This window comes from Salmo salar, chromosome ssa12 (genome assembly GCF_905237065.1).
Source record: "Salmo salar chromosome ssa12, Ssal_v3.1, whole genome shotgun sequence".
NCBI classification, from domain to species: domain Eukaryota; kingdom Metazoa; phylum Chordata; class Actinopteri; order Salmoniformes; family Salmonidae; genus Salmo; species Salmo salar.
The window spans coordinates 83,639,715-83,667,113 of record NC_059453.1 but is presented as its reverse complement, the minus strand read 5'-3'; the positions used below and the strand labels follow the sequence as shown (position 1 = coordinate 83,667,113).

At 43.2% G+C, this 27,399-nt stretch overlaps 1 protein-coding gene across 4 annotated transcripts in view; it reads right to left on the bottom strand.

Annotated features, from left to right (window-relative positions):
* Nucleotides 1–27,399, bottom strand: part of LOC106565964 (kazrin) — a 402,794-nt gene that overhangs the window by 360,150 nt on the left and 15,245 nt on the right. The window lies entirely within an intron of this gene.

Sequence of the window (27,399 nt, the reverse complement as noted above, 5' to 3'; positions counted from 1 at the left end):
AACTGTTGTAAAAATTGTGTTTGACCAAATACAATGCTATTTCTCTGTAAACAAATGAATGGACTTTCAGCATGCTTATAGAGAAGTGCACTCAACATTTACTGCACTGACACAAATGACTGATTGGTTGAAATAAATTCATAACAATACGTTTTTGGGAGCTGTTAAATTTCAGTGCAGTCTTTGATATTATTGGCCATAGCCTTTTGTTGAAAAAAAGGTAGGTTTAATGGCTTTTCAACCTCTGCCATGTTGTGGATTCAGAGCTATGTATCTAATAGAACACAGAGGGTTTTCTTTACTGAAAGCTTCTCTAATGTTAAACATGTAAAGCGTGGTGTAACGCAGGCAGCTCACTTGGCCCTCTACTCTTTTCTATTTTTACAAATGACCTGCCACTGGCATTAAGAAAAGCTTGTGTCAATGTATGCTGATGATTCAACCCTGTAAACTTCAGCATCCACAGCTTGTGAAATCATTTCAACCCTAAACAAAGAGTTGCAGTGAGTTTTGGAATGGGTGGTCAGTAAAAAACTGGTCCTGAACATCTCTAAAACTAAGAGCATTGTATTTGGTACAAATCATTCCCTAGGTTCTGGATCTGGTTTGGCTGGTTTGGCTGTTGAGCAAGTTGAGGAGACTAAATTACTTGGTGTTACCTTAGATTGTAAATGGTCATGGTAAAAACATATAGATTCAATGGTTGTAAAGATGGGTAGAGGTCTGTCAAGTGATAAATAGATGCTCTGCTATTTTGAAACCACAGTCCACAAAGCAAGTCCTGCAGGCTCTAGTTTTATCTTATCTTGATTATTGACCAGTCATATGGTCATGTGCTGCAAAAAAGGACCTAGTTAAGCTGCAGCTGGCCCAGAATAGAGCAGCACATTTTGCTCTTCATTGTAATCAGAGGGCTAATATCAATACTATACATGCCAGTCTCTCTTGGCTAAGAGTTGAGGAAAGACTGACTGCATCGCATCTTGTTTTTATAAGAAACATTAATGTTTTGGAAATTCCAAAAACATGAATTGCTTGCAAACACAACTTACACACAACTGACACACACTTAACCCAACAGACATGTAAATATTTTCTTAACTTTATTTCATGAACTGCATTGTTGGTTAAGGACTTGTAAGTAAGCATTTCACTTTAAGGTCTACACCTGTTGTATTTGGCGCATGTGACAAATAAAATTTGATTTGAATAAGATTGTCTGCCTTTCCATCCATTGCCATGGTGACCTGTCAGCTGAACTAATTTGCCTCACACTGGCTTTGCTTTCGCATCTCCCCCTGTGAGTCTCCCTCCTTGTCCAGGCTGATCTCTCCCATGTGCATTCTGAGTGCTGAGCTCTAATCCCTGCCATCCCCATGGCTACAGCACTGCTCTCTCCTGGCTGAGCTCCATTCCCTGTCATTCCCATGGCCACAGCTATAGTACTGCTCCCTCCCTGGCTGAGCTCTAAACCCTGTCATCCCCATGGCCACAGCTATAGTACTGCTCCTTCCCTGGCTGAGCTCTAAACCCTGTCATTCCCATGGCCACAGCTATAGTACTGCTCCTTCCCTGGCTGAGCTCTAACCCCTGTCATCCCCATGGCCACAGCTATAGTACTGCTCCTTCCATGGCTGAGCTCTAAACCCTGCCATCCCCATGGCCACAGCTATGACTGCTCCTTCCCTGGCTGAGCTCTAAACCCTGTCATTCCCATGGCCACAGCTATAGTACTGCTCCTTCCCTGGCTGAGCTCTAAACCCTGTCATCCCCATGGCCACAGCTATAGTACTGCTCCTTCCCTGGCTGAGCTCTAAACCCTGTCATCCCCATGGCCACAGCTATAGTACTGCTCCCTCCCTGGCTGAGCTCCATTCCCTGTCATTCCCATGGCCACAGCTATAGTACTGCTCCTTCCCTGGCTGAGCTCTAAACCCTGTCATCCCCATGGCCACAGCTATAGTACTGCTCCTTCCCTGGCTGAGCTCTAACCCCTGTCATCCCCATGGCCACAGCTATAGTACTGCTCCCTCCCTGGCTGAGCTCTAAACCCTGTCATCCCCATGGCCACAGCTATAGTACTGCTCCTTCCCTGGCTGAGCTCTAAACCCTGTCATTCCCATGGCCACAGCTATAGTACTGCTCCCTCCCTGGCTGAGCTCCATTCCCTGTCATCCCCATGGCCACAGCTATAGTACTGCTCCTTCCATGGCTGAGCTCTAAACCCTGTCATTCCCATGGCCACAGCTATAGTACTGCTCCTTCCCTGGCTGAGCTCTAAACCCTGTCATTCCCATGGCCACAGCTATAGTACTGCTCCCTCCCTGGCTGAGCTCTAAACCCTGTCATCCCCATGGCCACAGCTATAGTACTGCTCCTTCCCTGGCTGAGCTCTAATCCATCCCAAATCTCACTCTAGCCCATTTGATGCATTTGTTCATGCTGTAAACTCTGGTGATCGTGCAACCCTTTGTTTTTCATCCATGAGAGTTGATGCATCAATAAATGCAGCACTTTTAAAACAAACACACTATGCTTACTTCATAGATACCTTACTGTGGAAACTGTAAATGTACTGTATAATGGATAATGACTGTCTTCATATCGGAATTTGAGCCAGTTTCACACAACAGGTAAATATTCCTGCAGCAACAGGAAATGTGAATTGTTATGTGGATTATAATTAATATATAATTGGTACATTTTTCGTTAGGGTAAATCAAGTTTAACATTTAAGTGGAAGCCTTTTAAAACCTTGAATACACAACAAGTTTGCATGTTCTGCTGTGAAGAAAAAATTCCTGCAACAGGATGATCAAATTAAGACATGGCATCTGTAGCTGTCTAGGGGTGGATGTTGTGCTTGGCTTAGCCGCGAGGTCAGGTCAGCTCATCAGACATGAGAGCAGATGACCTTTGACTCTCAGGGTGGCCACAGGAGGTGAAAAGGAGAGGGTGACCTACATAGTTGGTTGGGAGGTCAGCATAGGGAAGTGGAACGCTGGTCACATGTGACGCCGTCCCCGATGACAACCAAGGTCAGTCCATCAACAAATTGATGAAAGATTTATGTTCCCACCTTCCAGTTTTCCATTGAACAGCATCACACAGCCAGAGACATGTTTATGAGCACACAGCACTGCAGGCAGGCAGAGGCAGACATCAAATCAGAGGCAGGAAAAAAGAAAATGTTTATGACAGCGGTTGACAAATGGATTCTAATTTCACATTCAACATTGACGAGGTGTACCTCTCTCTGCCTGAAAGATGGGCGGGCAGACACGCTGCAGTGTAATGAAACGCTGCTGTTGAAAATGACGTTCTGTCAGACGTGGAGAACAGAACAGACACACCTTCAGCTGTACTTTCAATTTCATTTCAATGAAATCTGTCACTGAGAGAAAGAGCTCAGCTCAACGGGGAAACCAAGTGGCTTTTTCTGAAAGCAATTCAATAACAATACTACTTCAATATGGCAAAATATTAGAGTGAAAATGCAGTTTGCTCATAGGGTTCCACTATTTACATAAAGTATTAGGATAAACAAGTAGTCTATATACAAAACCATATATATACAAAATCAATCATCCAAGATGGCGTAGCAGTCAGACGTGTTTGTCCTGTCGTGTCCCTTGTATATATCTTTTACATCCTTTTCTTCGCATATCTTTTACAAATATTTTCCTAACCCTCAACTTCTAAATACTCTCCTGCAACCCGCCTCACCCAATGTAACGTGGATCTGTTTTCTTTTCTAAAGTATTTCTATTTACTTCAGATCTGGAATCCCTCAACTGAAGCTAGACAGCTAACTACCTACCAGCTATCAGTCAGCAAACCATTGCTAGTGGTCATCATCTAACCTTTAGCTCGGAAAGCTCTAGCCAGTTCGAACAACGTGACTCAAACCAGAGCATAATGGACCTATTATTATTTTATATATATATATTATTATTTTTTTCTTCCCCTGGATTCCTACCGCAAACTCTGAACATTTTCAACTGGATCTTCGTAACTAGCTAACCGCAATCCCGGGTGACTACTCCTGGCTAGCGTTTCCATCCTGGAGCAAGCACCAATTAGACTGAAACTAGCCCGGCCAGGGCTCCTGTGCTACCACCGAAGCCCACTCCTGGGCTACAATATCCGGACCCCTTCTACTGCCGGTACGGGGCACGGAACCCCACCGATCCTCTATGACTGGAATACCGACATAATCTGCCCGAGGATTCCAACAGGCCCCTCAGGCGCGACGTCCACTGAAGGCCCATTCTGCTAACCGGCCTGCTAGCTATCTAGAGCTACTTGGAACCCTACTAATTCCATGACTGGTCTATCGACGTCACTGCACTAAGAGGCAAAAACAGACTTTACCCCCATCGCGACGTCCCCCAAAGACTGACTTGCTAGCCCCGGTCTGCTAACTGCTAGCTTGCCTGCCCTGGTCTGCCTACTGCTTGCTTGATAACCCGGTCTGCTAACTGCTAGCTTGCCAGCCCCGGTCTGCTAATTGCTAGCTTGTTTAGCCCCGGCCTACTAACTGTTAGTTTGTTAGCATTGGCCTGCTAACTGTCTGAATCGCCGTGTCCCCAGTCAGCCCAACCAATCACTGGACCCATATGTTCACTTGGCTACGCATGCCTCTCTCTAATATCAATATGCCTCGTCCATTACTGTCCTGGTTAGTGATTACTGTCTTATTTCACTGTAGAGCCTCTAGCCCTGCTCAATATGCCTTAACCAACCATGTTGTTCCACCTCCTACATATGCGATGACATCCCCTGGTTTAAACGTCTCTAGAGACTATATCTCTCTCATCATTACTCAATGCCTAGGTTTACCTCCAATGTACTCACATCCTACCTTACCTTTGTCTGTACACTATGCCTTGAATCTATGCTATCGTGCCCAGAAACCTGCTCCTTTTACTCTCTGTTCCAAACATGCTAGACGGCCAGTTCGTATAGCCTTTAGCCGTACCCTTATCCTACTTCTCCTATGTTCCTCTGGTGATGTGGAGGTTAATCCAGGTCCTGCAGTGCCTAGCTCCACTACCACTCCCCAGGTGCTCTCATTTGTTGACTTCTGTAACCGTAAAAGCCTTGGTTTAATGCATATTAACATTAGAAGCCTACTCCCTAAGTTTGTTTTACTCACTGCTTTAGCACACTCTGCCAACCCGGATGTCTTAGCCGTGTCTGAATCCTGGCTTAGGAAAACCACCAAAAACCCTGAAATCTCCATCGCTAACTATAACATTTTCCGCCAAGATAGAACTGCCAAAGGGGGCGGTGTTGCAATCTACTGCAAAGAGCCTGCAGAGTTCTGTATTACTATCCAAGTCTGTACCCAAACAATTCGAGCTTCTACTTCTAAAAATGATCCTTTCCAGAAACAAGTCTCTCACTGTTGCCACTTGCTATAGACCTCCCTCTGCCCCCAGCTGTGCCCTCGATACCATATGTGAATTGATTGCCCCCCATCTATCTTCTGAGCTCGTGTTACTAGATGACCTAAACTGGGACATGCTTAACACCCCGGCCATCCTACAATCTAAGCTTTATGCCCTCAATCTCACACAAATTATCAATGAACCTACCAGGTACAACCCCAAATCCGTAATCACGGGCACCCTCATAGATGTCATCCTAACTAACTCGCCCTCCAAATACACTTCTGCTGTTTTCAATCAAGATCTCAGCGATCACTGCCTCATTGCCTGCATCCGTAATGGGTCTGCGACCAAACAACCACCCCTCATCACTGTCAAACGCTCCCTAAAACACTTCTGCGAGCAGGCCTTTCTAATCGACCTGGCTGGGGTATCCTGGAATGACATTGACCTCATTCCGTCAGTAGATGATGCCTGGCTATTCTTTAAAAGTGCCTTCCTCACCATCTTAAATAAGCATGCCCCACTCAAAAAAATGTAGAACTAGGAATAGATATAGTCCTTGGTTCACTCCAGACCTGTCTGCCCTTGACCAGTACAAAAACATCCTGTGGCGTTCTGCATTAGCATCGAATAGCCCCCGTGATATGCAACTTTTCAGGGAAGTTAGGAACAAATATACACAGCAGTTAGAAAAGCTAATGCTAGCTTTTTCAAACAGAAATTTGCATCCTGTAGTACTAACTCAAAAAAGTTCTGGGACACTGTAAAGTCCATGGAGAATAAGAGCACCTCCTCCCAGCTGCCCACTGCTCTGAGGCTAGGAAACACTGTTACCACCGATAAATCCACTATAATTGAGAATTTCAATAAGCATTTCTCTACGGCTGGCCATGCTTTCCACCTGGCTACCACTACCCCGGTCAACTGCCCGGCACCCTCCACAGCAACCCGCCAAAGCCCCACCATTTCTCCTTCACCCAAATCCAGATTGCTGATGTTCTGAAAGAGCTGTAAAATCTGGACCCATACAAATCAGCCGGGCTAGACAATCTGGACCCTCTCTTTCTAAAATTATCTGCCGAAATTGTTGCAACCCCTATTACTAGCCTGTTCAACCTCTCTTTCGTATCGTCTGAGATTCCCAAAGATTGGAAAGCTGCCGCGGTCATCCCCCTCTTCAAAGGGGTTGACACTCTAGACCCAAACTGCTACAGACCTATATCTATCCTACCCTGTATTTCTAAGGTCTTCGAAAGCCAATTTAACAAACAGATTACCGACCATTTCGAATCCCACCGTACCTTCTCCACTATGCAATCTGGTTTCAGAGCTGGTCATGGGTGCACCTCAGCCACGCTCAAGGTCCTAAACGACATCATAACCACCATCAATAAGAGACATTACTGTGCAGCCGTGTTCATCGACCTGGCCAAGGCTTTCGACTCTGTCAATCACCCCATTCTTATTGGCAGACTCGACAGCCTTGGTTTCTCAAATGATTGCCTCGCCTGGTTTACCAACTACTTCTTCAGTGTGTCAAATTGGAGGGCCTGTTGTCCGAACCTCTGGCAGTCTCTATGGGTGTGCCACAGGGTTCAATTCTCGGGCCGACTCTTTTCTCTGTATACATCAATGATGTTGCTCTTGCTGCTGGTGATTCTCTGATCCACCTCTACGTAGACTCCACCATTCTGTATACTTCTGGCCCCTCTTTGGACACTGTGTTAACCTGTCTGGGCTAGGGGGCAGTATTTTCACGGCCGGATGAAAAACGTACCCAATTTAAACAGGTTACTACTCTGGCCCAGAAACTAGAATATGCATATTATTAGTAGATTTGGATAGAAAACACTCTGAAGTTTCTAAAACTGTTTGAATGGTGTCTGTGAGTATAACAGAACTCATATGGCAGGCAAAAACCTGAGAAAAATACCACGAAATGAAAAATCTGGTGCCTGTAGGTTTTTCAAGTCATTGCCAATCGAACACACAGTGACTAAGGATTCATTATGCACTTCCTAATGCTTTCACTAAATGTCAACAGTCTTTAGAAAGTTGTTTGAGGCATCTATGATGAACAGAGATCGAATGAGAAGGCTGGGAAGTTGGTAACCCAGGGAAGGATGTCAGTTCATTGGCGCGCATTCACGAGAGAGGAAGCTCTGTTCCAAAGCGTTTTTCAAGACAATGCATGAGTCCAGTTGGAATATTACTGAAGTTTCACGTTATAAAGGCCCTAAAGATTGATGCTATACAACGTTTGACATGTTTGAAAGAACGTAAATTGAACTTTTCGTCGTGACATTTTCCTCGCGCGTCCTACATTTTGAGTAGCTTACTGAACGCGCAAACAACATGGAGTTATTTGGACATAAATGATGGAGTTTATCGAACAAAACAATATTTGTTGTGAACCTGGGATTCTGATGAAGATTATTAAAGGTAAGTGAATATTTCTAATGCTATTTATGCTTTTAGATGACTCCAAAATGGCGGCTATCTGTATTGCGTAGTGTATTTTTCTGAGCACAGTACTCAGATTATTCAAAGTGTGCTTTCCTGTAAAGTTATTTTGAAATCTGTCAATGCGGTTGCATTCAGGAGATGTTCATCTATAATTCTTTGAATAACAGTTTGATATTTTATCAACGTTTATGACGAGTATTTTTGTAAATTGTAGTGCTGATTCACCGGTAGTTTTGGGGGAAATACATTTTCTGAATGTCACGCGCCAATGTAAAATGCTGTTTTTGGATATAAATATGAACTTGATAGAACAAAAAATGCATGTATTGTCTAACATAATGTCCTAGGAGTGTCATCTGATGAAGATTGTCAAAGGTTAGTGCATAATTTTAGCTGGTTTTCTGCTTTTGGTGATGCCTGTCCTTCCATTGAAAATGGCTGTGTGTCATTTTTTGTCTATGTACTGTCCTAACATAATCTAACTTTATGCTTTCGCCGTAAAGCCTCTTTGAAATAGGACAATGTGGTTGGATTAAGGAGATGTTTATCTTTCAAATGGTGTAAAATAGTTGAAATTGAAATTATTCGATTTTTGCTGTTTTGAATTTCACGCCATGCTATCTTGTCAAGCAATCCCGTTACCGGGATGAGAACGGGAAGGGGTCCCATAGAGGTTAACTAACCTCCAGATGAGTTTCAATGCCATACAACTCTCCTTCCGTGGCCTCTAATTAAATGCAGGTAAAACTAAATGCATGCTATTCAATCGATCACTGCCCGCACCTGCTCGCCCTTCCAGCATCACTACTCTGGACGGCTCTGACTTAGAATATGTGGACAACTACAAATACCTGGGTGTTTGGTTAGACTGTAAACTCTCTTTCCAGACTCACATTAAGCATCTCCAATCCAAAATTAAATCTAGAATCGGCTTCCTATATCGCAACAAAGCATCCTTCACTCATGCTGCCAAACACACCCTCGTAAAACTGACCATCCTACCGATCCTCGACTTCGGTGATGTCATCTATAAAATAGCCTCCAACACTCTACTCAACAAACTGGATGCAGTCTATCACAGTGCCACCCGTTTTGTCACCAAAGCCCCATACACTACCCACCATTGCGACCTGTACGCTCTCATTGGTTGGCCCTCGCTTCATACTCATCGCCAAACCCACTGGCTACAGGTTATCTACAAGTCTCTGCTAGGTAAAGCCCCGCCTTATCTCAGCTCACTGGTCACCATAGAAGCACCCACTCGTAGCATGCTCTCCAGCAGGTATATCTCACTTGTCACCCCCAAAGCCAATTCCTCCTTGGGCCGCCTTTCCTTCCAGCTCACTGCTGCCAATGACTGGAACGAACTGCAAAAATTTCTGAAGCTGGAGACTCATATCTCCCTCACTAGCTTTAAGCACTAGCTGTCAGAGCAGCTCACAGATCATTGCACCTGTACATAGCCCATCTGTAAACAGCCCATCTATCTACCTACCTCATCCCCATACTGTATTTATTTATTTATCTTGCTCCTTTGCACCCCAATATCTCTACTTGCACATTCATCTTCTGCACATCTACCATTCCAGTGTTTAATTGCTATATTGTAATTACTTCGCCACCATGGCCTATTTATTGCCTTATCTTACCTCATTTGCACTCACTGTATATAGACTTTTTGTTTTATTTTGGTCTACTGTATTATTGACTGTATGTTTTGTTTATTCCATGTGTAACTCTGTGTTGTTGTATGTGTCGAATTGCTACGCTTTATCTTGGCCAGGTCGCAGTTGCAAATGAGAACTTGTTCTCAACTAGCCTACCTGGTTAAATAAAGGTGAAATAAAAAAATAATAATAATAATAATAATTTAAAAAAGAATAATAATTAAAAAAATATATTTGAATAATACAATGTCACTTCTAGACATATAAGGCAGGTGACTCTTCCTATTAGTGTAGCTCCAGGGAATGGGTACAACTCCAGTCCTTATGGGCTACAGGGTCTGCTGGATTTTATTCTAGCCTTTTGATAAATGACTGTTTATATCTGGGAAAACAGATACAGTATGTACACTCTCTGGTCAATCACTAACATGAATTGATCAAGTAAGTTGCCCGAAGAAATAAAAACACGCATCAGTGCAGCCCTCAAATTACTGGAAAGGTGTTCTACTGCCCATGTTCCTAGCTTCACATCTAATCATATTCACACAGCAAGTGCAAAGCAGACAATCCATTAGCATGGACATTAATACGCGCCCCCTTATTCTACAGCAAGTAAAACAGTAGAGAAAATGTCAACGGTGGTTTTCAGATCAATGATTGAATACAATACCTAACCTAAGTATTCAAATCACCTGGAGAGCTGACCATGTGTCAACTGAAGCATTCGATTAGCATAACTGAGAGAAATTATGTCAATGCTCTTTCTCAGTAAGCGCCACATGACATATTTCCTTATAAATATAGGTACATTTCTTGTCCCTTCAGTATTTGCTCAAACATAAACCTGGAAAGTCAAATGCATTTGATGTATTCAGATAGTCCTCGGAACAACGCCTCTGTAATAATTTATGTTCCTTGTATTATAACAATGGTGTTTTGTTATGCAAATATTGACATTAAAGCTACACATTTGCCCACTCTTTTCAGTAGTTTTACCTCAGAGTTCATGACTATGAATCAAACTCCTGTTTTTGTTACATACATTTTCCTGAAGGATCCACTGGATGGTCAATGAAATCACCACACCATTGTTTGATTAGTGTTTATTTGCCAGACTAGTACTCCTCCACATGGTCCATACACACGTGGAACAGATGAGATAGAACTCATTACAGGCTTTGCAGAGTCACTGGCGGCATCAACAAAGAACTGTAATGAGACCAGTCAACAGCAGACACTTTTAGTGAATCAGTAAGCAGTAAGAAAACAGCTAGCTCTTATTAATGTAACATCTCTAGAGGGACGTTTTCACACTTCACCTGTGTTTTGTGGTGTTTGTTAAAATATCAATCTGCATAGTGTTTCCTGTGGGAGACAGATTTGTTTGGTATAATTGCAAAATGAATAAATGTAAAGGTAATGACTGGGGTTTTTCACCCAGGCCTTCTTATCCAGCTCTGCACTATAGATTAATACAATTTTTCTGCTGGTGCAGAGAGAAATAGAGATGAATATTTCAATTCTTCAGCAGCTTTGGGGATCCCTCCCTGTTCAGGTGCTGTGGTACTGCCTGCCTTCTGCCAAGGCAATTTGAAGAAGTTCCAAGAACTGCTACTGTTATTTTTCACTGTCTTTTTACTGTTGTTTTATTTCTTTATTTACTTATTGTTCACCTAATATCTTTTTTGCACTGTTGGTTAGAGCCTGTAAGTAAGCATTTCACTAAGGTCTACGCCTGTTGTATTCGGCGCACGTGACAAATACATTTTGATTTGATTTGGACATGACATCTGAAACCTCAGGCCCAGGGCTGCATCAATGGATGAGAGATCTCTGAGGTTCTGAGACAACCAAGAGAACGCAACTCTGCTGCATCTCAATGGCAGACGCCAGGAAAGCACCCCACACAATCATGTTGGAGAACAAAGCCTGTATTGAATTTAAACTTAAGGCTATACAGTAACATGATCTGCTTCTTTCAGAACGGGAAGAGACTGAGGTTAATATTGAGGCATTAGAAAGTTTGCAACTGTAATGCTTATTGTAAAGCTACTCAAACACACAGGCATTTGGATAGATCCATTTTAGTTCAGAGGTTTGCTTTGCATAAAATTAATCCAATCCCGCTTGGTATCTGACAACGTCCATAAAGGCTTGTAACTTTGATGTTTGCCACATTGTTCTGCATCAGTATCCATGGGAGGGTGCAATTCATCCCCTGATTGTCTATGCATCGCAATCTCCTGAAATGTTACTTTTTTCAAAGCTTTGCTCTAACAAATATATATTGTTGAGAGCGCAAATGTCCCTAAGAGTTAGACAGAATCAAATTAACTTTGAAGACCTGTCAAATAGCAATTTATTCTGCAAAAGTAAATCCAGGTTGCAACAGGAATAACTGCCAAAAGTCCCACTGTGAATGGACCACAGTGCTGGCTCTTAAAGGTTTTCCTTTATGTGGACACAATGACAAATACTTCACCTTAGTAAGCCTCATTCCAATGTATCCCAGTTCCTCAGAAAGTAACTGATCCTGTCACTCTCAACACTGACTTCTGTCTGACTGTGTGAAGAGGATGAAGCACAGAAGATGGAGGTATGTTAGTATGAAGCGTAGATTTGATCTGTTTTGCTTGGCGGAGGAGGATGTGAAATGCAACACTGACAGTAACTGGATTCAGGGGGTTGATCTCAAAAAGGAATCAAGCCAAAAATCTAGAATTCCACTTGTGTTCTACAGAATCAATTATCAGAGAATCCACAGCCCTCAGTCTGTCTAAAACGAACAGCCAGACTGGCATATATCAGAAAGTAGGATGGCCCTCTCTGAAGACATGTACTGTAGGTCGATTCATTGCTCTTTTTATTTATAAAGCTCTCTTACCAAAACTTCTGCAGTACCTAACATTATTGATAACCTTTAGACGTACTGTACGAGTTACCATACCCGGTCTCCACACAGTTAGGTAAATATGCTTTTAGTTTCGTTGCACCCCATGTATGGAACAACCTACGGAGTTCCCTACAACTAGATGTACTGTACTGAAGTGGAGGCCCTCTTGTGATTGTTTCTCTTGAGTGTGTTTTGTAATTTTGTATATATATGTATTATGTTGTATTTGTACATTGTGCAGGGCTCCCTTGTAAAATAGACATTGGTATAAGGGTACAGGGTGAGACCCAGATGCAGACACGGGAGGCATATTTCCTTTCCACAGAATCCAAAAGAGTTTTATGTGGAGGCAAAAACATTTCTACCTGGAACCAAAAAGGGTTCTCCTAGCAGAACCCTTTTTAAAACTTTTTCTAAGAGTGTGGTTCCCATTGTGCAACAGTCTTGCTTTGGTTTGTGTAGAACAAACCTTCTGTTCCAATCAGGATGTAAACACAACTCACAACAACCTGTTGTGGAATGAAGAATGGGAAACCATATAGGCCTACTCTTACATATAGACACACCAAGACTCTCAAAAACTACATTGATCATTAATAAATCATAGTATACTATCCACACGTTATTTGCTTATGAGGAATGCTTTTTAGACACACTGTAATATTACAGAGCAGCACAACATGGTGTTGACGGCCCAGCCCACACAGCAGAGGGGTTAGAGGAGATAAATGAAAGGTGTGAAGACGTGCTGGTATTCAGATAAAATATGGTCATTACAGAAGTTGAAATAGAGAACTCTTGATTGTGCTGTACCCTGAGTGTACAAAACATTAGGAACACCTTCCTATTATTGCGTTGTGTCGCTTTTTGCCCTCAGAATAGCCTCAATTCATCAGGGCATGGACTCTACAAGGTGTCAAGTGTTCCACAGACTCCAATGCTTCCCACAGTTGTGTCAAGTTGGCTGGATGTCCTTTGGGTGGTGGACCATTCTTGATCAACATGGGAAACTGTTGAGCGTGAAAAACGCTGCAGCATTGCTGTTCTTGACACACTCATACTAGTGCGCCTGGCACCTACTACTGTACCCCGTTCAAAGTCACTTAAATCTTTTGTCTTGCACATTCACCCTCTGAATGACACACATACACAATCCATGTCTCAATTGTCTCAAGGCTTAAAAATCCTTCTTTAACCTGTCTCCTCCTCTTCATCTACACTGATTGAAGTGGATTTAACAAATTACATCAATATGGGATCATAGCTTTCCCCTGGATTCACCTGGTCAGTCTCTGCCATGGAAAGAGCAGGTGTTCCTAATGTTTTGTAGACTCCGTGTTCATGTAATTGGTTATATTGTTATGATATAGCACCTATACTGCTTATGCTTAGAATTCTTGGATTACTTAACATCATATGTGTATGAACCATGTATTTCCAGAACCTGCAAACTGCATATATAAATGATGAAACATCTTATTCTTAAAACAGGAGCTTACCCATGCAGGAAACAGTTTGGTCTGACTGCACCACAATGGGTTTGGAACCTCTGGACAACCAATCCTCTCAATGGAAAAAGTGAAATGTTATTCTTTTGAAATGAAAACCGTACGGGAAAAATGTGGGATAAACTTCTCATGAAACTAAACGCTGGGTTAAGCAAACATCCAATATCCAATCAAGGTCTTGTTGATGCTCTCTATTTCTGTCTGAGACAACACAATTTGCAATACTTGTGTCTCCAACTTTAAATTGAATTGCTTTGGGTCTCTTTTCAATATCCCCCTACATGGATGTCTCGAAGACAAATCTAATTTGAAATGTCACTGTAAAAGCCTGAGAATCGTATTTCCTTATGTGTTGTTTTCACTGAGCCATACAGCTCGGTTTATTCAATTCCAATCCATTGGCCACATTCTGTATTCTATTCACATGTAATGTAAATTACCACGGGAGGGGAAAAAAATGCATTTGCATATTTTAAGTTGTTTTGTTTTATTTCTTGATGTATGAGGAAAAACTGAGACTGAATTGATCATTCAATCTATCCTTTTCACATCTACCCTATATTCCCAAAACAAATAACAGTATAAATCGAATGTGATTCTATAAATGTGTGTGACAATTAAATGTTTCAAAGTTCAGCAAATAAGTACTAAAGTGTCTCCTTTCGTTTCTCTTGTGGGGGTCCCACTAATTATACTGATAGTTATTCAGCTCTTTCAGCGCTCACACATGATAAGCATACAAAGACAGCCGCCCAATCAAATTCTCAACAATGAGGACTGATAAAAAAAAAAAAAGATCCCTTCTTCAAAAAACTCAAAAGTATTTCAACAGGCACAGTCATCAAAATTCTAATGAAGGCTAGAGAAAGAAAAACAAATCCCGTTACATTTCTAATGAAACTTTTACGGCATGTCTCAGCGCTGGTTGCTATGGTGACAGTAGAACTGGACCCACTGGGTCTTGAAGCCAGCAGGAGCAGGCAAGACTAGAGTTACAACACTTCTTAATCCTTGTACTATCACCCTATAACTAAAGCCATAGCATTAACACACGCCTTGAAAAACAGACCAATCCAGTTTGAGACCAGTTTCCCTTGAACAGCAGCACCAGTTCTGTGTTGAGGATAGAAGTTCACAATTTCATTGTAACAAACAAATTATTAGCTAACACCAAACCAAAGCATTCACCTTCGTCATGACTTTTCTACATTTGTTTGAAGTATTATTAAATTCTACATGGTAAGCAGATGAAATGGTTTAACCGATCCTGGGTGATTTGATTTCAGAGTGTATACCAGTGTGGCTGCGACTTATGATCGAGCAACATTTCCTTCTGTTAATGCCAGCCAATGGCTCCCAGACCTCCCAGCCTTGACCTGTCTATCTGTCAGTTTGAACATTACAATATCAGACAGTTGGACCTGGTTACTTCTTGGTTGTGGTTAGTGACTGGTTGTTCCAGCAGGCAGCTGGTTAACTTAATGGGGATCCTAATAAAATACTAAATACTAACCTGGGGGAAGGTGAGCCCATGAAAGCTCTCCTTTGGGGGACTCTACCTACACTGTCTGACCCTGGTTGGCAGTATGTGACCCTGTGTGACAGTGAGTGCAGTACATTATAGTTCATGTACCTCTGCTCGATTATTTCCATGACATAGACTGACCAGGTGAAAGCTATGATCCCTTAATGCTGCCACCTGTTAAATCCACTTCAGTCAGTGTAGATGAAGGGGAGGAGACAGGTTAAAGTATGATTTTTAAGCCTCGAGACAATTGAGACATGGATTTGTGCCATTCAGAGGGTGAATATGCAAGATAAAAGATTTATAGGACTTTTTATTTAACCAGGCAAGTCAGTTAAGAACAAATTCTTATTTACAATGACGGCCTACCCCGGCCAAACCTGGACGACACTGGGCCAATTGTGCACCACCCTATGGGACTCCCAATCACAGCCGGATGTAATACAGCTTGGATTTGAACCAGGAACTGTAGTAACGCCTCTTGCACTGAAATGCAATGCCTTAGACCGCTGCGCCACTCGGGAGCCCACTTTGAACGGGGTATAGTTTTGAGTGTGTCAAGAACTGCAGCGCTGCTGGGTTTTTCAAGCTCAACAGTTTCCAGTGTGTATCAAGAATGGTCCACCACCCGTAGGACATCCAGCCAATTGACACCACTGTGGGAAGCATTGGAGTCATCATGGGACTGCATCTCTGTGGAACGCTTTTGACACTTCGTAGAGTGCATGCCCTGGTGAATTGAGGCTGTTCTGAGGGCAAAATGGTGGGGGGGGGGTGCAACTCAATATTAGCAATGTGTTCCTAATATTTGGTAAAGTCAGTGTACACTCCTTTGTGCACTGTGCAGGGATTCCACCTTTTTACAAATCAACACTGCCCCCGTGTGGTAACTGTAGCATGGTAGACGGCTACTGTATGAGAATGGGCATGGTGTAAATCAGGGATCACCAACTATATGTTTTATTGAAAGGAAGGTCAGGGGCTGGAACATAATTCCAGATCATTTGTAGACTGCCCAAACTGATATAGTATTTCACTAAAACAATCATTTCAAACCTTGCTTACATTTGTATACGATCACATATCTATTATGCGTGGGAATAGTTTGGTACAGATTTCCCAAATTAAAATCACTTGGAGCTGATTTGTTGGTTTAAAAAAATTTATATATCCAACCATTTTTTTTAAATTACAATATATACAGTACCAGTCAAAAGTTTGGACACACCTACTCATTCAAAGGTTTTTCTTTATTTTAACTGTTTTCTACATTGTAGAAAGTACGGTGTCTACCTTGAAGAATCTGAAATTTTGATTTGTTTAACAGTTTTGTGGTTACTACATGATTCCATGTGTTATTTCATAGTTTTGATTTCTTCACTATTATTCTACAATGTAGAAATTAGTAAAAATAAAGAAAACCCCTGGAATGAGTAGTATGTCCAAACTTTTGAATGGTACTGCATATTTTTTTGTTTTTACTCAGAAAACTTGGGAGGCCCAAAAGAAAATCATAATTTGGCCCGTGAGCCACCAGTTGGGGGACCCTAGTGTAAATCGTTATCAAGTCTGTTCTATTTTCAAGGGCTTTTTAATAAAATATTAGATCAAAGCCTAGTATACAAATTTGTTATACTAATTCACTAGCCTGGTTGAACCAGAATGACCGCTGCACTCACCACATTAACTACAGTATAACATCAATAAATTACAAGTACAGATTTCAGATCCACCTCAATATCATCCACACAATCATTCAGACAACCAAAGAGTCTCCTATTGTTGTGATTAAAGAAAGCAGTAATGTGCTGTATGGCTGAGCTGTACAATACAGTATATTGAGTGTATGGTCCTTGCCACACTGGGATCCTTGGGACGTCCCTACCCCATTGAAGTTGACATATAAAATGGTTAAGGTAAGGGTAGGGGTTAAGGTTAGGGTTTAGTGTAGAGACATCACAAGGACCCCAGATCGCACTAACCCTGAGTGTATCACAGCCAGAAGCAAAGCAGCTCGAGGCAGCATGGAGGATAGTGCCCTCCACAGGTCCAGATTGGCTTTGATCAGTGTGCCACCTAGTGAGACAACTAAGTGAACGGCACCAAGAGCTGCTGGGATTCCCTGTGTTCAGTCTGAACTTTTTGAAATACAAACCTCAGATGGAGCATCAGAACCATGCACTGAAGATAAAAGCCTCCTTTGGCTCTTTGATAGACTGCCAAAGACTCCAAGCTGCCTGGCTGGAGTATTATTACACTCACATTAGCGTGCCTCCACTCAGGCACAGAGAGCCCACAGACTAATTGAAATGAATGACAAATGAGTGTGGTGAGGAGAGGCTCTCACGATAAGACATGTAATGCTGCGCGTCATGTCAGGGAGGTGAGGGAGCATCTCAGGGCAGGCCGGCTTAATGATCTGGATCGATCCTCAGCCCAAGGTCAGCTAGCATTAGCATCCCGCCAGCCTGCAACACAACACAGAGCCTACCATCTCACAGCTACAACAGTAAGTGTTATTCTAGTGTATATGAAAGAGGAAAATGAGATTAAGAAGAAACGCTGAAGGATGGGAGTGACACATACCGCAGGAGAGAGAAGAAAAGAGACATCTGTGCACTTCTTCCAGCTGAGAAGGAGAGTTCATGAGGATAAGGCTCTTCTCTTTGAGGAATCAGGGTAAATAGAGCTTGTTAGAGGGGAGGAGACCCATAGGAACTCCACCACTACACAGATAGAGCTTGTTAGAGGGGAGGAGACCCATAGGAACTCCACCACTACACAGATAGAGCTTGTTAGAGGGGAGGAGACCCATAGGAACTCCACCACTACACAGATAGAGCTTGTTAGAGGGGAGGGGACCCATAGGAACTCCACCACTACACAGATAGAGCTTGTTAGAGGGGAGGAGACCCATAGGAACTCCACCACTACACAGATAGAGCTTGTTAGAGGGGAGGGGACCCATAGGAACTCCACCACTACACAGATAGAGCTTGTTAGAGGGGAGGAGACCCATAGGAACTCCACCACTACACAGATAGCTTGTTAGAGGGGAGGAGACCCATAGGAACTCCACCACTACACAGCTACAGAGACACCACTGTGGTCACCAGGCACATCAAATCCAGCGGCTGAATGAGGGTCCTTTGGAGAGCCAGGACTATGACAAGGCTGCTGCCAATTAGGCCTGTTTGTCTCAGTCTCTGTGTGTTCTTTGTGTATCTGTGTATCACGGAAAAAGTGGGGCAGAGGCAGATCTTCTAACTCTGCAGCAGGAAGGAACACTGTGTGATAGCAAGATACTCTTCACAACCTATAATAAGGCTATTGGGGAAACATTAGATCTCAGAATTACTCTAATAGTATAGATATTGCAGCCTGGTTGCCAGTGTTTTTAGCTAACATTCCACTCCTTGTACTTCGGGTCGTATGCCAAAAATCTTTCGGAGAGGCTACACATTTTGGACCTTTATACTTATTTTATGCCCGCTCCAAAAAAATAAAATAAAATGATACTCATATTTGTATAGCTCATGGCTAGAAGGGATACAGCTTTTGTCAAATTAACATCGGGCGGCAGGTAGCCTAGTGGTTAGTATGTTGGACTAGTAACCGAAATGTTGCAAGTTCGAATCCCAGAGCTGACAAGATAAAAAGCTGTCATTCTGCCCCTCAACAAGGCAGTTAACCCACTGTTCCTAGGCCGTCATTGGAAATAAGAATTTGTTCTTAACTGACTTGCCTAGTTAAATAAATAAAAAAATATTCATTTTAGCTAATACTAACCCTAACCCTCCTCCTAAACTTAACCTAATTCTCCTAACCTGCTAGCTACATTAATTATCCTAATTTACTGTGTCAATTCTGCAATCTACTGTGTGGTGTAAATTCTGCAACGAAAAGTCAAATCTGACAAAAACTGTATCCCATCTAGTCAAAACCATTTTTATACCCATATCTTACTTTGTAACAGCTCAATGACAGTAGATTATATGCAATTCAAAGGTAGAAAAAGTGCTTGCAAAAACCTGATTAAAAACCTGGTAAAATACAGTTATTGTTATAAGGTTATTTCCGGGTTTAATGTAGGTAAACAGCCCCAGATATTCAAAGGCACCTCAAACCAAAGCATACTGAGCTTGACACTCCTGGAGAAAGGATATGCGAGAAAAGTTAAAGGGCACTCACATCTTTCATACATTCCACACTCCAAACACACGCACAGACAGCTCCGTATTCACATGTCTGCTACCCATGAGCTCAGGAGACGGGAGAGAAAGGAATGCAGCTTAATGATGCTGACAGTATCTGTCCTGGTGAGTACCTGGACCAGGTGATTAGATCATACAGGATATGCCTGTATGGACAGCACAAATGGGTTGTTGATCTCCAGACTACTGCAGATCATGTGAATGCAGTTTTGGTCTGGGTCTGGTCCTCGGTGCCCAACGTCTCGGTGGAGGTGGAGGTTTTGAGGGATCTGGTCTTATGTCACGAGAAGACAGGCCAGCTCAAACAGATATAGACAGAATTAGCCCTGACGAGCATTTCCTTCAGTATTTCATTTTCCTTAATAACCACAAAGCTTTTATTATAATGTGTAACTCCTACCATTTAATTGTAATAAACAACAGAGCTAGGGGTGTGACTTTAGGATGGTCAGTAATGAAGGGCAAGTTCAAACCTACTCCTTTTCAACTCAGCAACAATTCCACTACTGCAATTAAAGTGTAGCGCTGTCACGTCTGTCATTTTATAAACTGTTATTACATTGTGGCTGATGCAGAAAACTAAACTCTCACTTGCACAGTCAGCAGACTTATATAACTCTGGAGGAGTTTACTTGACTGTTAATTAAAAATGGAAAGCCTTTGACACAAAATACTGCATTTCCAGGTTCTGATAATATCCAATCTCAGAGGCGGTGAATCAAATCAAATTGTATTTGTCACATGCTTTCTAAACAGCAGGTGTAGAATAACAGTGAAATGCTTACTTACAGGCCCTTCCCAACAATGCAGCGAGAAAAAAATGACGATAACTTAAAATGGAATGGCCACAGATGTGAGTGCTATGGTGCGATAGTCATTTAGATAGGTTACCTTGGCATTCTTGGGCACAAGGATTATGATGGTCTGCTTGAAACATGTACAGTAGGTATTACAGACTGGGTCAAGGAGAGGTTGAAAATGTAATTGAAAACACTTGCTAGCTGGTCAGCGCATGCTCTGAGTACGTGTCCTGGGTAATCCTTCTGGTTCTGCAGCCTTGTGAATATGAACCTGTTTAAAGGTCCTGCTCACATCGGCTAAGAAGAGCGTGATCACACAGTCGTCCGGAACAGCTGGTGCTCTCATGCATTCACAGTTCAGTGTTGCTAGCCTCGAAGCGTGGTTAGAAGGTATTTAGCTGGTCTGGTAGGCTCACATCACTGGACAGCTCGCGGCTGGGTTTCCTTTTGTAATCTGTGATAGTTTGCAAGCCCTGCCACATCCGACGAGCGTCAGAGTTGGTGTAGTAGGATTCAATCTTGGTCCTGTATTGACACTTTGTCTGTTTGATGGTTTGTCGTAGGGAGTTCAAATTAGTGTCTCCCGCTCATTGAAAGCGGCTCCTCTAGCCTTTAGCTCAGTGGGGATGTTGCCTGTAATCCATGGCTTCTGGTTGGGATATGTATGTACTGTCATTGTGGGGACGATGTCGTCAATGCACTTATTAATGAAGCCGGTGACTGATTTGGTAAACTCTTCAATGCCATCGGGTGAATCCAGTCTGTGCTAGCAAAACAGTCCTGTAGCTTAGCATCCGCTTCATCGGACCACTTTCGTATTGAGTGCGTCACTGGTACTTCTTATTTGAATTTTAGCTTGTAAGCAGGAATCAAGAGGATAGAGTTATGGTCAGATTTGCCAAATGGAGGGCGAGGGAGAGCTTTGTATGCACCTCTGTATGTGGTGTAAAGCTGATCTAGAGTTTTTTTTCCTCTAGTTGATCAGGTGACATACTGGTAGAAATGAGGTAAAAACGGATTTCAGTTTTCCCGCATTAAAGTCACCGGCCAATAGGAGCGCCACAACTGGGGAGCATTTTCTTGTTTACTTATGGCCCTTTACAGGTCCTATGTAAATGTACTCTCTGCTCAGTGAGCCCTCTCCCCAAAATAAGATTAGTAAATGCACCAGCATCATCCTTACTCAAACACACACACCATTATGCACCAATTTGTAAGTCGCTCTGGATAAGAGCGTCTGCTAAATGACGTAAATGTAAATGTAAATGTAAATTTCAAACCTGCTTAAAACACCTGCTTTATCTGGCCCTGCTCTGCCTCTCTCAGGTCAGTAAATGCTGTGGCGCTGCCTGGAGAGATTAGATTCCATTTTTTATTTAGGGTTGCAAATGTAGTAGCAGTGTACAGTCAAACTCTTAAGGTCTGAGCTCCAACAGTGCAGGTGTGAATAAAACAATAAAACAAACATCATAATAATCATCATATATAGATGTTTACAACTGTGAGTCTTGGAGGTGTGAATGCACTAGCAGCAGCAGTAGAACCAGCCTGGCAGCATAGAGCTAAACTAAGCCTCATCATCCTCTCGATGTGTTTCTTTGTTTCTGCATCACTGAACCCGAGGCTTCCTGTGTCTGCTGACTCCACACATCTGTCGTCTCTACCTCCCTACCCAGTACCCAGTACCCAGCGCCGCTGGCCTCCTTTCCCCTCAGTCTGGAATATAAACCTCTTAGTTACACTGTTGAGTCCTCCACTGCAGACACGCTGAGGCTGAGCTGCTTGCCAAGCCCCCAGTGTTCCTCTAACAAACGACAGAGCTACAAACTGGGAAGAGAGGGGAGGATGGAAAACAAGCTAAAGACAAAGACAAAACAATTTACTCCACACCTGTAATAAAGAACAAATATATATCCACACACAAAGCCACAATAAAAAAACTAAACCATTGCACCAGAGCATGGAACCAATAGTACAAACACCCATACTGGAGGACAATACCTTTATAGTACAGAGGTCATAACACAAGAGTGCTTGCTCTTAAATCCAATATTTATAGCAAACACACCCATTGCATGTAGAAGGTTACACACTCCATAGCAAAACCCCTATAGCACATCACCCATAGCACTGGCACCTATAGAGCAGAGGCCATAGAACATACAAGAAATTCTTGATCTATATGAATTAGTGCATCCATAGTTAGGCTATGGTGGATGTGCTCCTGTTGTGATGAAATATATAGTCTTCACACACAGAGCCCCAGTGGCTAGCTCTTTAACATGCAGGGCACACGCCACACACATGGGAGTGAATGGGAGTGCACAGAGCAGAGTGTGCATGTTTGTAACAATTTAAGTAGGTAATGATAGTTTAACTGGACCGCCTCAATGCATATTGGATTCAGAAGACATTTAAAATAGGATTATATTTATTTTGCTGTGGCAATGGCAGACCATTCTTCACCACTAAAAAAAGGTTATTTCTTACAAAAGGAAAAGCTTGTAAACCTGTGGTTTCTAAAGGTTAACTCTAAATGTAACCCTTGGCAACATGACTTTTAATTATCTTGTATGAAGGTTCAGTGGAGTTTTCATTAACGTAGCATCTGTGAGCAGAGTTATAGTATAATGAAAAAGTTGCTCCTGCTGTTTCTATTTTCAGTAAAACAACATCAACCTTTATCCTGAGGTAGACTTTCAATTAGCACATACTGTTGCATCCCAAACATTCAATTAAACGCTTAAAAGCCTGAACCAGGGTGAATTGTATGCTAATGGGAATGTATCAGTGCATGTGTGCACCACTTACAGTAAGCTTGCCAAAATAATTCCGCAACATAAGGTGAAGCTAAGAGTTTGTCAGGAAGCAGAACTTTTTAATGTTGTATATAATTGCGACTAGGCTACGGTCTGTCATTTTTGCCTCAATGTGTTTCATGATGTGACAATGTGTGCGCAATAATGTGCCCAATTTTTTTATTTAGTGCATTATTAATGTTTACGCGTAATAAGCAGACTCGCACACAATAGCCCATTTGCAGCCATAGGTGGTAGTGATAATATCTCTCTAGGAGCTGATCCGAGAGCAGTGCTGCTTTTCTTTCGATCCTATCAGTATCGACACATGGTCTAAGACGCACTTACCAAATGTTCTCTCTACGTGCTTGTATGGGAAGCACTCTTAAAAAGTTGGCTCCTAAATAACGATGCATCTGGTACGATCATAGTAATGCTTAAGTTATTTCGCAACTGGAAAACGAGGCCCAGATCTTAAGACAGCTTGAGCATCGGAGTATGAAAGCAACTCTCTCGTAACAAGCCACTCTTCCTGAGTACAACCACTTTGATAACATACTGTAGACAGCATATTACATTTTTATCACAAAAGAAAAGGGAATTACCCATTACTATCTGCAGAAATGCAGGAAGGTGTGAAATTGAGGCTGTGTCAGAGGTGTGTGTGTGTGTGTGTGTGTGTGCTTCTGAGTAAAAGAGAGAGAAACAAAAGAGATACAGAGTTCTAAAGAAGCCCAAAGGTAAATCAGTATGGAAGAGAGAAACGATACTGCAATGCAATGTGTGAAAATATGAGCAACACAGGCACATCAAAAGCATCAAATCAAATCAAAATCTGTCACTGGGTCTGTACTCCATAAAGGGATACTGTCCTCTGGCATCAGCCGGTGTCTGTCTGTCTGCTCAATCTCAATGATGACATGTGTATATGAGTATCTGGTATTTAAAATATTTTTTTCTGTGTATTTTAGTATTTTCAAATACACAGCCCAAAAACAACTACTTTTATTTAAGTATTTGAATGGATATTTGTAAAAACCAAATAGTCAACTCAATTGTATTTGTGAGTAGTTTAAAATACTATTTTCAAATGCCTGTGTTAAATGCATGGGATTGTATTTGAGTCAGTGTATTTTAATATTTTCAATTACTTTCCAAGTGTATTTTCAGATACCTTAAAATGTTAAACTACTTGTATTTTCAAATAAAATATACATGACTACTTACTTTGAATGTATGTGAAAGTAATTGAGATATTTGAAACAGTATTTGAACCCAGGTCTGTCAGTGTCACGTCCTGGCCAGTATATAAGGTTAATTGTTTTGTAGTTTGGTCAGGGCGTGGCAGGGGGTATTTGTTTTATGTGGTTCGGGGTGGTGTGTTTGTGTAAAGGGTGTTTGATTTAGTATTTTCGGGTTTTGGTTTATGTCTAGGTAGTTCTATGTGGAGTCTAGTGAGTGTATGTCTATGTTTGGTTAATTGGGGTTGGGACTCTCAGTTGAAGGCAGGTGTTGTCTATCTGCCTTTGATTGAGAGTCCCATATATTAGGGTGTGTTTGTGTGTGTGATTTGTGGGTGATTATTCTGTGTATAGCCTTGTGCCTTACCAGACTGTCTATTTGTCGAGTGTTCGTTTTTCGTGTTTTGTTATTTTGTATGTTCATTTTTGAGAGTAATTAAAAATCAAGATGAGCATTCACGTACCTGCTGCGTTTTGGTCCTCCTTCACCGACAACAACCGTGACAGAATCACCCACCACCAAAGGACCAAGCAGCAGAGGAAGGAGCAGACGGAGTTCGAGTTGGACTGGCGGGAGAAGTGGACTTGGGAGGAAGTTCTGGACGGGGCCGGACCTTGGCACCAGGCTGGGGATTATCGACGCCCGCAGTGGGAAATTGAGGCAGCCAAGGCAGAGAGGCGGTGGTACGAGGCCAAGTACGCGCTGAAGGAGAAGCACGAGAGGCACCCCCAAGAAAATTTTGGGGGGGGCACACGGGTAGTTTGGCTAGGCGTAAGAAGAGCCGGAAGCCAGCTACTCGTGGTTATATGGAGGAGCGTATGGGGTGGAGAGCGCTATGTTTCGCTGAGGAGCGCACTCTTACCCATACGCACGCACAGTCCGGTGCGCGTTATTCCAGCCCCTCGCAGGTGCCGTGCTAGAGCGGGCATCCAGCCTGGTAGGAGGATGCCTGTGCAGCGTATCTGGTCGCCGGTACGCCTCCGAGGACCAGGCTACCCAACTCCCGCTCTACGCACGGCTACCATCAGGCCCCTGCACAGCCCAGTCTGCCCTGTACGGGCACCCCGCTCGTACAGGGCTACTAGTTCCATCCAGCCAAGACGGGTTGTGCAGGAGGTAAGATCGAGACCAACTGTGCGCCTCCATAGCCCTGGGTTTCCAGCTCCTGTCTCTCGTGCGGACCCGGAAGTGCGTCAACCCAGTCCGACTCGTCCTGTTCCCGCTCCCCGCACTAGCCTGGAGGTGGGTGTACATAATCTGGTAAGCCCAGTACCAGCACCACGCACCAGGCTACAAGTGAGTCAACCCAGCCTCGCCAGTCAACAGTCATCGTCAGAGCTGCCCGCCAGTCAACAGTCATCGTCAGAGCTGCCCGCCAGTCAACAGTCGTCAGAGAGGTCAGACTGCGCTGAACTGCCGGAGTGGCCAGACTGCGCTGAACTGCCGGAGTGGCCAGACTGCCCAGACTGTCCCGAATTGCCAGACTGCCCAGACTGTCCCGAATTGCCAGACTGCCCAGACTGTCCCGAATTGCCAGACTGCCCAGACTGTCCCGAATTGCCAGACTGCCCAGACTGTCCCGAATTGCCAGACTGCCCAGACTGTCCCGAATTGCCAGACTGCCCAGACTGTCCCGAATTGCCAGACTGCCCAGACTGTCCCGAATTGCCAGACTGCCCAGACTGTCCCGAATTGCCAGACTGCCCCGACTGCCCCCCGGCGATGCCAGACTGCCCCGACTGCCCCCCGGCGATGCCAGACTGCCCCGACTGCCCCCCGGCGATGCCAGACTGCCCCGACTGCCCCCCGGCGATGCCAGACTGCCCCGACTGCCCCCCGGCGATGCCAGACTGGCCCGACTGCCCCCCGGCGATGCCAGACTGGCCCGACTGCCCCCCGGCGATGCCAGAGTGGCCCGACAGCCTGGAACGGCCGGAACCAGAGCCACCTCCAGAAATAGGTGGGTTGGGGAGGGGGGGTGTAGCACAGTGCCGTCGTTGACGGCAGCCACCCTCCCTTCCCTCCCTTTAGAAAAGGGGACTTTTTGTTGGTGTTGCTTGGGGTTATTTTTTGTTAAGGTGCTTCTGGGGTAGCACCTTTAAGGGGGGGGTACTGTCACGTCCTGGCCAGTATATAAGGTTAATTGTTTTGTAGTTTGGTCAGGGCGTGGCAGGGGGTATTTGTTTTATGTGGTGTGTTTGTGTAAAGGGTGTTTGATTTAGTATTTTCGGGTTTTGGTTTATGTCTAGGTAGTTCTATGTGGAGTCTAGTGAGTGTATGTCTATGTTTGGTTAATTGGGGTTGGGACTCTCAGTTGAAGGCAGGTGTTGTCTATCTGCCTTTGATTGAGAGTCCCCTATATTAGGGTGTGTTTGTGTGTGTGATTTGTGGGTGATTATTCTGTGTATAGCCTTGTGCCTTACCAGACTGTCTATTTGTCGAGTGTTCGTTTTTCGTGTTTTGTTATTTTGTATGTTCATTTTTGAGAGTAATTAAAAATCAAGATGAGCATTCACGTACCTGCTGCGTTTTGGTCCTCATTCACCGACAACAACCGTGACAGTCAGTCACTAGTCATGCAGACAGACGCACACATGCATACAGTACATGCATACACACAGTGTCTTCAAAAAGTTTTCACACCCCTTTACTTTTTGTAATTTTTTTTGTGTTATAGCCTGAATTTAATATGGGTTACGTTTAGCTTTTTTTGTCACTGGCCTGCACACAATACCCCATGTCAAAGTGGATTTTCTGTTGTGGATTATTTTACAAATGAATAAAAAATGAAAAGCTGAAATGTCTTGAGCCAATAAGTATTCAACCCCTTTGCTATGGCAAGCCTACATGAGTTCAGGAGTAAAGATCTGTCACATAAGTTGCATGGACA